The sequence below is a fragment of the Ceratotherium simum genome, chromosome 10 (assembly GCF_057802395.1).
Source record: "Ceratotherium simum simum isolate JZ-2026a chromosome 10, ASM5780239v1, whole genome shotgun sequence".
Taxonomy (NCBI): domain Eukaryota; kingdom Metazoa; phylum Chordata; class Mammalia; order Perissodactyla; family Rhinocerotidae; genus Ceratotherium; species Ceratotherium simum.
In genome coordinates, this window is record NC_141909.1 from 19,778,430 (window position 1) to 19,789,526 (window position 11,097).

The 11,097-nt window shown below is 40.3% G+C and overlaps 1 pseudogene; it reads right to left on the minus strand.

Moving 5' to 3' along the window:
• Positions 1 to 7,675: 7,675 nt before the first annotated feature.
• On the minus strand, positions 7,676 to 10,338 carry LOC147916068 (small ribosomal subunit protein uS2 pseudogene; annotated as a pseudogene).
• Between the last annotated feature and the right edge of the window lie 759 nt (positions 10,339 to 11,097).

Below are 11,097 nucleotides of genomic sequence, written 5' to 3' on the forward strand. Positions count from 1 at the left end.
GGTCTAGGATGGGGCCCAAGAATTTGCATTTCTAACCATTTCCCGGGTAATGCTGATGCTGATGCTGCTGGTCCCAGAACCAGACTTTGAGAACCACTACACTAGATTTATCCAGTATCCTTTACACTGGATTTATCCTCAATGAATTCACAGACAGGTGAGGGAGACAGGTAAGTGAGCAGATACCAACAATGCAGTGTAATAAGTACAAAGGGAAGTGAAGATTTGAGCTGAGATTGTTTAGAATCATGCACAATCAGATTCATGTCAAATAGTGATTTAGTGATATGTAGACTGGCAAACGAAGTAAACATTGATGTAATTATTAAGATACTTTGTCCCCAAAGCCCAATAGTATAAACCTTTTTTTGAGGACGAAAAAGTGACAATGCCGCCTTGATTCTTTGTCCGTGCTGATCGGTTTCACCAGTTAAATGCTTCCCTTTGCAATTCACCTCGTCTTTGTAGATTTAACCTCAAATCATTTGGGAGCTACTTTTCTCTCCAATGTCATCAGATAAATAGAGGCTGTGTTTGTGTTTCTTGACAGCCATATAAAAGTGCATTTATAGGTTTGGGTTTCATCTTCTTTTTATGTAGAGTTGCAAATACAATGAATTATGTCAGAGCCTAAGTAAAAGTCCTTCCTTTTTTTTTTTTTTGGCAAGGTTTGTCTTCTGACCCAATTTAAGCACCACCAAGTGAGAGATTATCTTATACAATGAAAAGAGCAGAAAAATCCTAAACTTTTGAAGATAGATTTTGTTAGTGCAAAGTAACTATGTGAATAGTCTGTAATCATGTTACATGAATTGTCAGGAAAAAAGTTATTTATTTCAAATTTCACTTTAATGGGAGACTGAAGAGCAGTTTTAAACAGTATAGGTGTTTCCCTCAGATGTCAGATATTTAAAATTGTCCCAAAGTAGAGAACAATGCTTTCCAAAAGCATGTTTTGGAAACTAATGGGAATGCTGCCTTTGCCTCATATTTCTATCTTCTGAGCTGCTTTAGTATAAATTTTGTGTCCCCTCACCTCTTCTCCCTCTCATCTCCTGTCCCTTTGCTTCTACAGTCTTCTTGTAGGGAAAAAAGGAGTTTCTTGCCAGTTAGTATCTCAGGACGACTTTTGAGGTCTAATCTTGCCTTCTTCTCATCTTCTTTACTTCTTAGATACCTCAAGTTTTGACCTACTTTTTCGGTTAATACCACTTAATCTTCCTTGTGATTTTGTTCTCTTCTCGAAGACACTGTGGGATAGAACACAGGATTGCTAATCCAGGTTTATTTTTTTAAAAAAGTACTTACCTTCCTATTTATTTTTAAAGAATTTACCCTTATAAGAAGACATATGTGCATTAATGAAATTAACAAATGGTGAGGTTATTCCGAAGTGGCAGAAGTCTTAGAGTGTCCTCTTTGTTGCTATGTCTGGTTTTGTAATGTGAACCAGATTTGCTGTTTAAATGCCTTTTCCCTGACTCCCTGATCCATTTGACTCCCTGACTCCCTAAATCCCTGGTTCTTCTGGGAATCTCTAACAGCTATTTTCCCATAGGACATAATACCAAACCTTCTCCCCCCTACTAGGGAGTTGCCCTTACTCTTGGCCCCTTTTTCTTTCTCCTAATGACAGTCCTACATGCCTTTACACAGAGTGAGCATCTTGCTTTTCACTGTCTGCACTCAGCAGTGTAAAGGGTCGCCTGCTGGGACTAGAGCAAATCTTTTCGTAACTAAAACTTGATTTAATGTCATAAGGAATACCCACATTTACCTTATATGCTGCAACCTAGCCCGCCCAAATTTCATTCAGTGGTCTAATCTAGATCCAACCAGGTTATAGTAAATAAATTAATTAGGTGAGTCCCCAGTGTACCCTACAGATAATATCCTAGCCCTTCTAATCTATGTCCTCCCCTATCTGAGAAACATCTAGTTTCTCCAAATGATAGGCGAATGTATACCTTTGAGAATCTCTATCTTGCTACTGTGTTCTTGTCACCAATTTCTATTCTAGACAGAGATTATTGGTTGCAAGGAACTGAAACTTGCTCAAGATTTCTTAAATAAAAAGGGAGGTTTATTTTAAAGGTTTGGATAAATACAGTCAGGTCTTATGGAGACTGTCATTGGAATCAAGTCTTCTGTCTGGAACCAGGTTTGTTCTTTCAGTATCCGTTGGACAAAATGGTTTCCTTTAGGCCTTTATTCATAAGTCTGGTCTGTTTTGCTCTCCACGATTTTAACTTGGCTTTACTCTTTCACTTGGCTGCCCACAGCTCATTGATTCCATGTGTCAATATCTCTTCAATTAAATTCAAGAGATGAGTGGGAATTCCTGATCCATCTGCTGTCATTCATGGCAGGGCTGCAGGAGAAAGTCTGCCACACTTTCACCTATTAAAAAGATTTCATCACATCTATAAATTTTTTTTGTCAGAGCCACCCCTACCAAAATGTTAGATTAGGTGAAGTCACTTTTAGAAACAAATTAAACTAAAATTCTGCATGTAAGTGTCATCAGAAAATGAACTGTTTTAAAACTATCTCAAAAGTAGAAGCTTGATACAATAAATAAATAAGTATACATTTTTAATATACAGAAAAAAGTGCTTTGACAATTGCAACCTCTCTTTTTACATCTAGAATGAATTCAAGTGCTCAATTTAAGAAGAAATTTGCATGCTAATAAATAATGACACAGCCCTAAGTTGGTGCAGGATATCTGCCAACTAAAATAATAATCAGTGACTATCAACAACCTTAAAGAAGGGAGAAAATAAACTTCGTAGTAGTTGCTTTTCAAAGCAAGCTTGAACTACAACTTTATCTGATTTGTGAAAAAGTTCTGCAAATGTTATTTTCTGAGGTCATGAAGGTGGGGCCTCATGATGAGATTAGTGCCTTTATGAGAAGAGAGCCCAGAGAGCTCACTGGTTCTCTTTATACACATGGGCACAAAGAAGAGGTTATGTGAGGACACAGTGAGAAGGCAGCCGTGTGTAGCACCAGGAAGAGAGTTCCCACTAGGTTCTGAATTGGCCAGCACTTTGATCTTAAACTTTCCAGACTTCAGGACTGTGAGAAATAAATTTCTGTGGTTTAAGCCCCCTTGCTGATGGAATTTTGTTATGGCATCTCACGCTGGTTAAGATACTATTTATTTTAATTTTTGCAGCTGTCATCTTTTACAGGGAATGCTCAGGTTAGCAACATCAGTGTATTTAACTGAAATAATTTTCAGAACAATAATCTCTCCTTAACAGGAATAGATTTTAATAGGAAACAGTATATAATAAGAAGTACTTGATCTACAGTACAGAGGAGAGCAAGGAAGCTTCCTAGCACCTGGTGGGATAAGCTTGGATATAGAATGAAGTCGTCTGGGAATTTAGTTCCCCAAAGTCTAGTTATCTGGTTCTAAGGGTAAGATAGGTAGGTAGTAACCCCTGCCAAGGCTTGTTAATTCAGAGGTTTTCAGAGAAGTCTTTCATGGGTGATGCAGATTTCACCTTGTACTTGATATCCTAAGGCAGGGATTACCAAACTTTTTCTGTGAAGGACCCTGCCGTCTCTGGCAATTAATCAACTCTGCCCTTGTTGCAGCCATAGACAATATGCAAATGAATGGGCGTTGCTGTGTTCCAATTAAACTTTCTTTACAAAAACAGTCACAGTTCATAGGCAGGATTTGGCTCACTGGCCATAGTTTGCTGATGTTTTTTTCTTCTCCCTCAAGTCATCATGTATCAATCTTAGGGTCTTAGGAAAGGCAAGCATTCCTGGGCAACACTAAACTTTTTCATTGCTGTCTCACAAGGGCATAATACCTGATGAATCACCCTACAAAACATTTCTAGTCTACCCCATCTGGAACTAGGACTTGCTTTTCCTATGGAAGTGCTTGCTGCTTTCTTTCCAATCTCTCTTAGAATTTAGGGTCTGTCCATTGGGATGAATTCTATCATACTATCCATAGCTTGAGTAGATATGGTTTGTTATAGCCGCATATTGACTGCTTATATTTAATTATTTTCCTCTCAGTTGTTTGTATTGAACTCATATTCCTCTTCCAAATTCAGCAGTAAATTGAACATTGGATTTCTACTTTGTGGTGAACATCATGAAAATAAATATGATACTATTCCTGTTTTCTACTGATGCCTCATTATCCAGAATCTTCAGTGAAAGAGGTGTTCCATGTGACTGATTACCCAATAACAAAAGCTCATTGTTTTAGGCACCAAGACTTTAGTTTATTAAAACCATTTTGAATTAAAGTTTGAAAAAATTACACACTTCCTCATTATTTTAAACAGTCTATTGACCAGAACTGTACTCTTTAAAGCCTTGGAATTATGAAATGAACCAATATTAATACAGTGAGCTGTAATTCAGCTATACTCTTAGGAGATGGTGAGTGATACAGGGGAATTTTCTTTTTTTTTTTTTTTAAAGATTTTATTTATTTATTTTTTCCCCCCAAAGCCCCAGTAGATAGTTGTGTGTCATAGCTGCACATCCTTCTAGTTGCCGTATGTGGGACGCGGCCTCAGCATGGCCGGAGAAGCAGCGCGTCCGTGCGAGCCCGGGATCCGAACCCGGGTCGCCAGCAGTGGAGCGCGCTCACTTAACCACCAAGCCACGGGGCCGGCCCCAGGGGAATTTTCTTTTATACTAAATTGCTCAAGAGAGCTATGCTTTTGAGCCTGGCATAATTTCTACCACTCAGATCATTTGTTCTCCAGCTCAGCTCCCCATGGGATTATGCCCAACTTAAGATATATGGAAAGCTATTGTGTGTGAAAAATAAACAAGCTGTCTCTAGCTATATACACTTATGAATAATTTTCATTCACAATCTCTGTAAGAGACTCAAGGAAGCAGTTTTGGACTTATTATTTGAGTGTAGCAAGAAGGGGAATGAAAGACCTTTCCCTCCTTCAGAAAACCACTTTCAGCAGAGTCATTGATCCTTCTTTGGGGAATCCACAGTGCCAGCAGCAGCTGCAGTTTGAGCTGCTTTGGAGTCCCCAGTACCAGTCTCCAGGCCGATGTCAGGACCAGCACTAGATTTTGCATTTTGTGCAGCGTGTCTTGACCCAGTGGAACAACTTTTTTTGTGTGTGTGTGTGAGGAAGTTCAGCCCCGAGCTAACATCCATGCTAATCCTCCTCTTTTTGCTGAAGAAGACAGGCTCTGAGCTAACATCTATTGCCAATCCTCTTCCTTTTTTTTTTTTCCCCAAAGCCCCAGTAGATAGTTGTATGTCATAGTTGCACATCCTTCTAGTTGCTGTATGTAGGACGCGGCCTCAGCATGGACAGAGAAGCGGTGCATTGGTGCACGCCTGGGATCCGAACCCGGGCCACCAGTAGCGGAGCACGCGCACTTAACTGCTAAACTTGAGTATAACACGTCCATAGTGAAGCTTAAGCAAGAAGATAGCAATAATGGCAGTGGCGGCAGCAGCAGCAAATGCTATCACGGAGTTTTCTGGGGTTTGGAAGTCTTTGCAGGAGAATTTTCACAGGGAGTTGAAGCCACAGGGAGTGCATAAGCAGAATCGTGGATAAGCAGAATCATCGGCATTACATGGCTATGAAAGAACTATGCCCAGAGGTGTATGTGAGACAGATCTGTCCGAACTCCCTGGGGCAGTTTGCTGGAGGTCCCACATAGTGAGTACCAGGTACTACAATGAGAGATATACTGTTAATGCTTGAAATTGTGACTTTATTTTTACTTCCATATTGGTGTTTGATTTGTGTTCAGTGTTTTCAAGCATCAGTTTCCAAATCTGCGGAAGGAGATAAACAAATTTGCTCTATGTGCTTTTAATGAAGATTAAATGTGGGTTCACAAACAACTCGGTAGAGTACACATATATATCTCAATACAGGTCTAATTCAAGTATCTGTCTTCCCTAGTTGTCCATCTCATGGAGGTCCCTGTTCTTTAGTGGATAAGTGGAGATCCGAACTTCTACCTGAATGGATATCCAGAGCTCTCCATTGGACTGTTGATTCTCAGTGTGGTGTGTTCTTCCTCATTGTGCAGCACCACTCAGTGCTCTAGACTAGGAAACTGCACTCTCTCTCCAGAGGGCGAGTCGAGAGGTGGACATGAGCAGGCCACTTCTGCCTTTTCCACTTTGTCCTTTTAATCAGCTTCCCACCGTCACCACTACACATTAGACAGGTAATAGGAATTTTTTCCTGTAGAGTCGGAATTATTAAAATGGGATTACAACCATTAAAGAAAATTTTTTTAAAAAAAGGATAAAACATGTTAAATTAATTAAACAGGAGGCCATTAGACTGATGTGGCTGTAATGCCATGGCAGCCAGCTAAGCAAAACAAAGTCTAAGCCTGCAAATGCCTCAAGGTTACAAAATAGAAACCTAAGGACAGCCAATCACAAATAGCCAACTGGGCTCTAAGCTCTAGCCAATCAATAATCTCCCTGGTTTACTTCTGCCTTTTCTTTATAAAAGTCTCTCCTAGCTGTCAGTGGATAGTCCTAACCACTTGCCTGATTCAAATCGATTTTTACTCAAATAAACTCTCAAAAATTTTAATATGCCTCCATGTAACTATTAACAACCATGACACTTGTAAAAATATGAAATGAATGCATGTCAAAGTTTATTTTTTAATCTCATTAATTAAAGAAGAATCCAATAAGATATTACAATTAGTTCAAAGGAAAATTTAAAGTGCCACACATATCAAGGTTAATCACGAATGCTGAAATGGATTTACAAATAGACTCAAAATTTTTTTTTAATGGGAAGGTAGAAGAGGGAGTGTCCAAGAGAAATCAATTGTCATTCCTTTAGACAGAAGTTATTTGCATATATATGGACAAAAGTCATTTGCACTAGTATCAGTTATCTATACTTTACAGAGTTGTAAATATCATTTTTTTTACTTTTATATTTTTATGTGATTGTATCCATCTGATGTACTATACATCCTAGTACAAGAGGCAGATATCTTCTCTGAGAGGTGCAAAACTTGTTCTTTCATGAATGCCCTCTAAGGATAGTGAAACCAGCAATTTTTATATATGCATTCATATGAATATATATGCACTTCAGAAAGCAAATGATAATTATTAGTGGTAAGAATTGGGGACCACCAGTCATTGATGGAGCACGAGAAGATACTGAAGTCACTTGAAAAGGATTATTGGGAGTAGGCTAGAGTCCTGGTGTGGGGTATCATCCTTCACGGGCAGCATGTGGTGCTGGTGGTCGCCAGGTTCCTGGTGGAACAGTGTCCCTTGGAACAGGTGGTGCTGCCCCTGGTGCTTGAGGAGGAGGAGGAGTGGGATATGGCCCTAGAGATGGGTATGGCATATTAGGGGAAGGATAATGGCCTCCCATTCCTGGTGCCCATAGTCCAGAAGACTTGGATCCCCGTAACCCTAAAGGACCAGCTGCAGCTGGACCTATAGGTGCAACATAAGGTCTCAGAAGGTCTAGAAAGGGTATATTTGATGTAGGATATGGCCCTGGGAGGCCAGGCCTGGCACAGTTGGGGCTGGATAAGGACCATGAGGTACCTATTGTTACTTTTTTTTTTAAATGGACATAAATTTTAGAAACTGTATATTTTCTGTCAGCCTTATTTCCATTTTCTGTCTAAGAGTCTGTGGAAGAATAACTTAAGACCACTCAGTGGCTGTTCCTACCCATTCAGTGGCCTGAGCAGTGGGAGCTGCAGCCCAGTCCTCAGTGGCAGGCTGAGCACTGCAGTCCCCAGGAGGCAACTGCTGGATAGGTGCATAGGGCACCTGTGTACCTTCAGACAGTCTGCGACCTCTGGATGAGTTGAGTAAACTGGGGAGCTGGGGCAGTCCATTCACCCTGAAAATCCTCCTGGGTCACAGCCTTTACAGCAGCAACCTGCTCCTCCTTTTCAGTCTCTTCAGGATCTCTGCAGAAGTTGAGATCAGGTGTGACGGCCCATGGGTGTGCAAGGGAGATGTTGCCGCACATGCGCAGAACTTCCCTGGCCAGCACCCACCACAGCAGACCTGCTGAGTGAGCTCCCTTGTTGTTGCACGGGATGGCAATGTCCACATATTGCAGAGGAGACTGTGCTATGCAGAGCAATGTAGGCAGGCTAACAGAAGACGCCTCTGTCTTATGAAAGGCACAGCAGCCTCAAATCTTCAGGTAATCCTGCAGAGAATGCTAGACAAACCCTGCTCTTCCATTGAAAACATTGGTAATCTTTCTGTTCTATTTAAAAGTCTTTCACGATTTGTCCTTAAACAACAAAGAAAATAAATAGTTAAAGCTGTGCATGAAATATGATTTTCTGCAGATTCCAAAGGAAAATTACCTAAGAAATCACAGGCAAATCCCTAATTCCTATGCTGATTCCTCTTTCCCCCTTTTTGCATCTCTATCTGTCAAAGATCTTCCTACTTTTTCTTTTTAAATGTAGATCCCTACCCATCCTTTGTCCTGTTCAAGACTTACCCAGTGAAGTACTTTTGCTGAAGGATCCAGTCCCCTCTTCCCATCATATATTTCTCCAATCAGAGTCACTAAAACTAGAACCGGGGGCCAACTTGCTTTAGCTATACTCAATTAGTTGTCTCTCTGCAAAAGTAGTTAGATAATACATTGCTAAAGCCCACCCTATAGATAACATCTCTGATGCTTGGGTCACCATGATAATGGGTGAGGTACCTAAGTTTTTCAGGACCTGAGAGTCTACTGGTTGTCTGGTTCAGGTGGGTTGAGACCACCAACTCATCAACTGGGCCTGCACAGATGACCAATAACTGGCCCTTTGATGTCACAGAGCTGAAAACTCCACCCTCATCATGGTAACGCCACCATTTTATCTCACTTCTTCTCTCCTCCAATCATCTATTCCCACATTTCAGACCACCCCGCCCCCTTATCCCATAAATATCAGTAATCTTCATTTTTCAGGGAGGTGGATTTGAGATTGGTTCTCCTGCCTCCTCACTTGGCTGCTCTGTGATTAAATCCTTTCTCTTTGCAAACCCGTCCTCTCGGTGATTGGCATAATTGTGCAGTGGGCAAAAGGAACCTGGTTCGTAACAAAACTGGACTAACGCCGTGAGCCTGTGGCCAAATCCTTGATGCTGGCAGTAGTCATCCCAAGGTCTAGGGAATGGAGTAGGGAGAGGGGCTCTGCACTGTGAGCCGTGCAGTCTAGCCAAGATTAGGTCTTCGCCTCTCATTCTCCACCTCCATCAGTTTCAGCCGTCTGTTTCTGCTCTCACATTTTCAAAGAGTAAAAGATCAGAATTGTTGGACACATTCACACATATGTGCCAAGAATAAAACTAATTATCATAGACAGTAGCCTCAATCTATATTGAGGAGAAAAATAAATGTTTTCCAAACTGCTTCATAATTTTTCAAGGCACTAGCCTTTCCATAGAGTCAGTCAGTCACTTTATCATGAGTAATGGTGTTTAGTTCTTTCCCTAATTGCTGTGGGTACTCTATTGAGCCCTCTGGGAATTAGAAAGGAGCCACATACCTCTTTATGGCTGTATCTTTAGTTTCAAAAATGAAAGTTTGAAGTAATTGTTCTAGTAAGGAGTCAATTAAACACTTAGCCAAGGGCCATTATTATGCTCAGTGTCTGTCAGGGAAAAGGGGAGGAAGGAAGGTTAATGCTTTCATTTACAAATGTTTGTTCCCTTCCCTTTTACTGTTTCAGTCTGAAAGAGTAAATAATACCATTTGTTAGAGCTGTGCATAAAATAGAAGTATATAGGCACTAAGAGAAGTTCTAAGACAGGGGTTGGCAGCCTTTTTCTGTGAAGAGCCAGCTAGTAAATATTTTAGGCTCTGGGGCCACATGTTCTCAGTTGCAAGTATTCAACTCTGCCATGGCAGCATGAAAGCAGTTGTGGACTATATGTAAATAAACAGTAAATAAAACTTTGTTTACAACAACAGGTGGGGAGGCAGATTTAGCCCATGGGCCATAGTTTACCTAACCCTTGTTTAAGAGGGTTTTTTTTGTTGTTTGTTTTTAGTCAATGACGTGGTTGGGTTTAGTATTTGTGATGAAATGCTTCTGTCTGTTTAGGCTATTCAGAGGACTTTTTTCTTCTCTTTTAGATAAGACATGTTAGTGTGTCCATAGTGTTTGGAAAAATAAGGATTTTTAATTAGAGAAAGACACAAAATAATTATGAAATAATGTGACAACATTGAATTGAACCTGTAAATTGTTCACCAGAGTATCACATCTCAACATCCTTGCCTGTAACGGATTTCGTCTATGCTGGATGGCCTTGCCTGTGTTCATTTCACTTCTATAATACATTTTCACTTGGTGCTATTGGTATTTAGGAAATAAAGATTTCACTGCCAAGTTGTACTCTAAAAGCTCATTTTTGTGGATGTGGGGTAGATATAGAGACAGGTGTGCGTGTGTGTGTGTGTGTGTGTGAATTTTTGTTATTTTCAAATCTCACTGGTGCCTCCCTGCTCCATCAACGCATGGGGCTGGTTCTACTGGCTTCTCTCTTCTTGGTGCTGAAAGGCTCAGAACCATTGTGCCCTGCACTTAAAGTAAAGTCTGAGACTGGAGTCTAGTATCAGATTAAAAATCTTCTTTGTTTTTTTTAAAAAAATTATTTTATTGAGGTCATATTGGTTTATAATTGTGTAATTTCAAGTGTACATTATCAGTTGCTGTATAGACTGCATCGTGCTCACCACCAATAGTGTCGTTTTTATCTGTCACCATACATATGTAACCCTTTGCCCCTTACACTCACCCCCCACTCTTTTCCCCTCTGGTAACCACTAATATGTTCTCTTTGTCCACGTGTTTGTTTATCTTCCACATTTGAGTGGAATCATATGGTGTTTGTCTTTCTCTGTCTGGCTTATTTCACTTAACATAATATACTCAAGGTCCATCCATGTTGTCACAAATGGGATGATGTTGTCTTTTTTATGGCTCGGTAGTATTGCATTTTATATATATACCACATCTTTTTTATCCATTCATCAGTTGATGGGCACTTGGGTTGCTTCCATGTCTTGGCTATTGTGAATAACGCTGCAATGAACATAG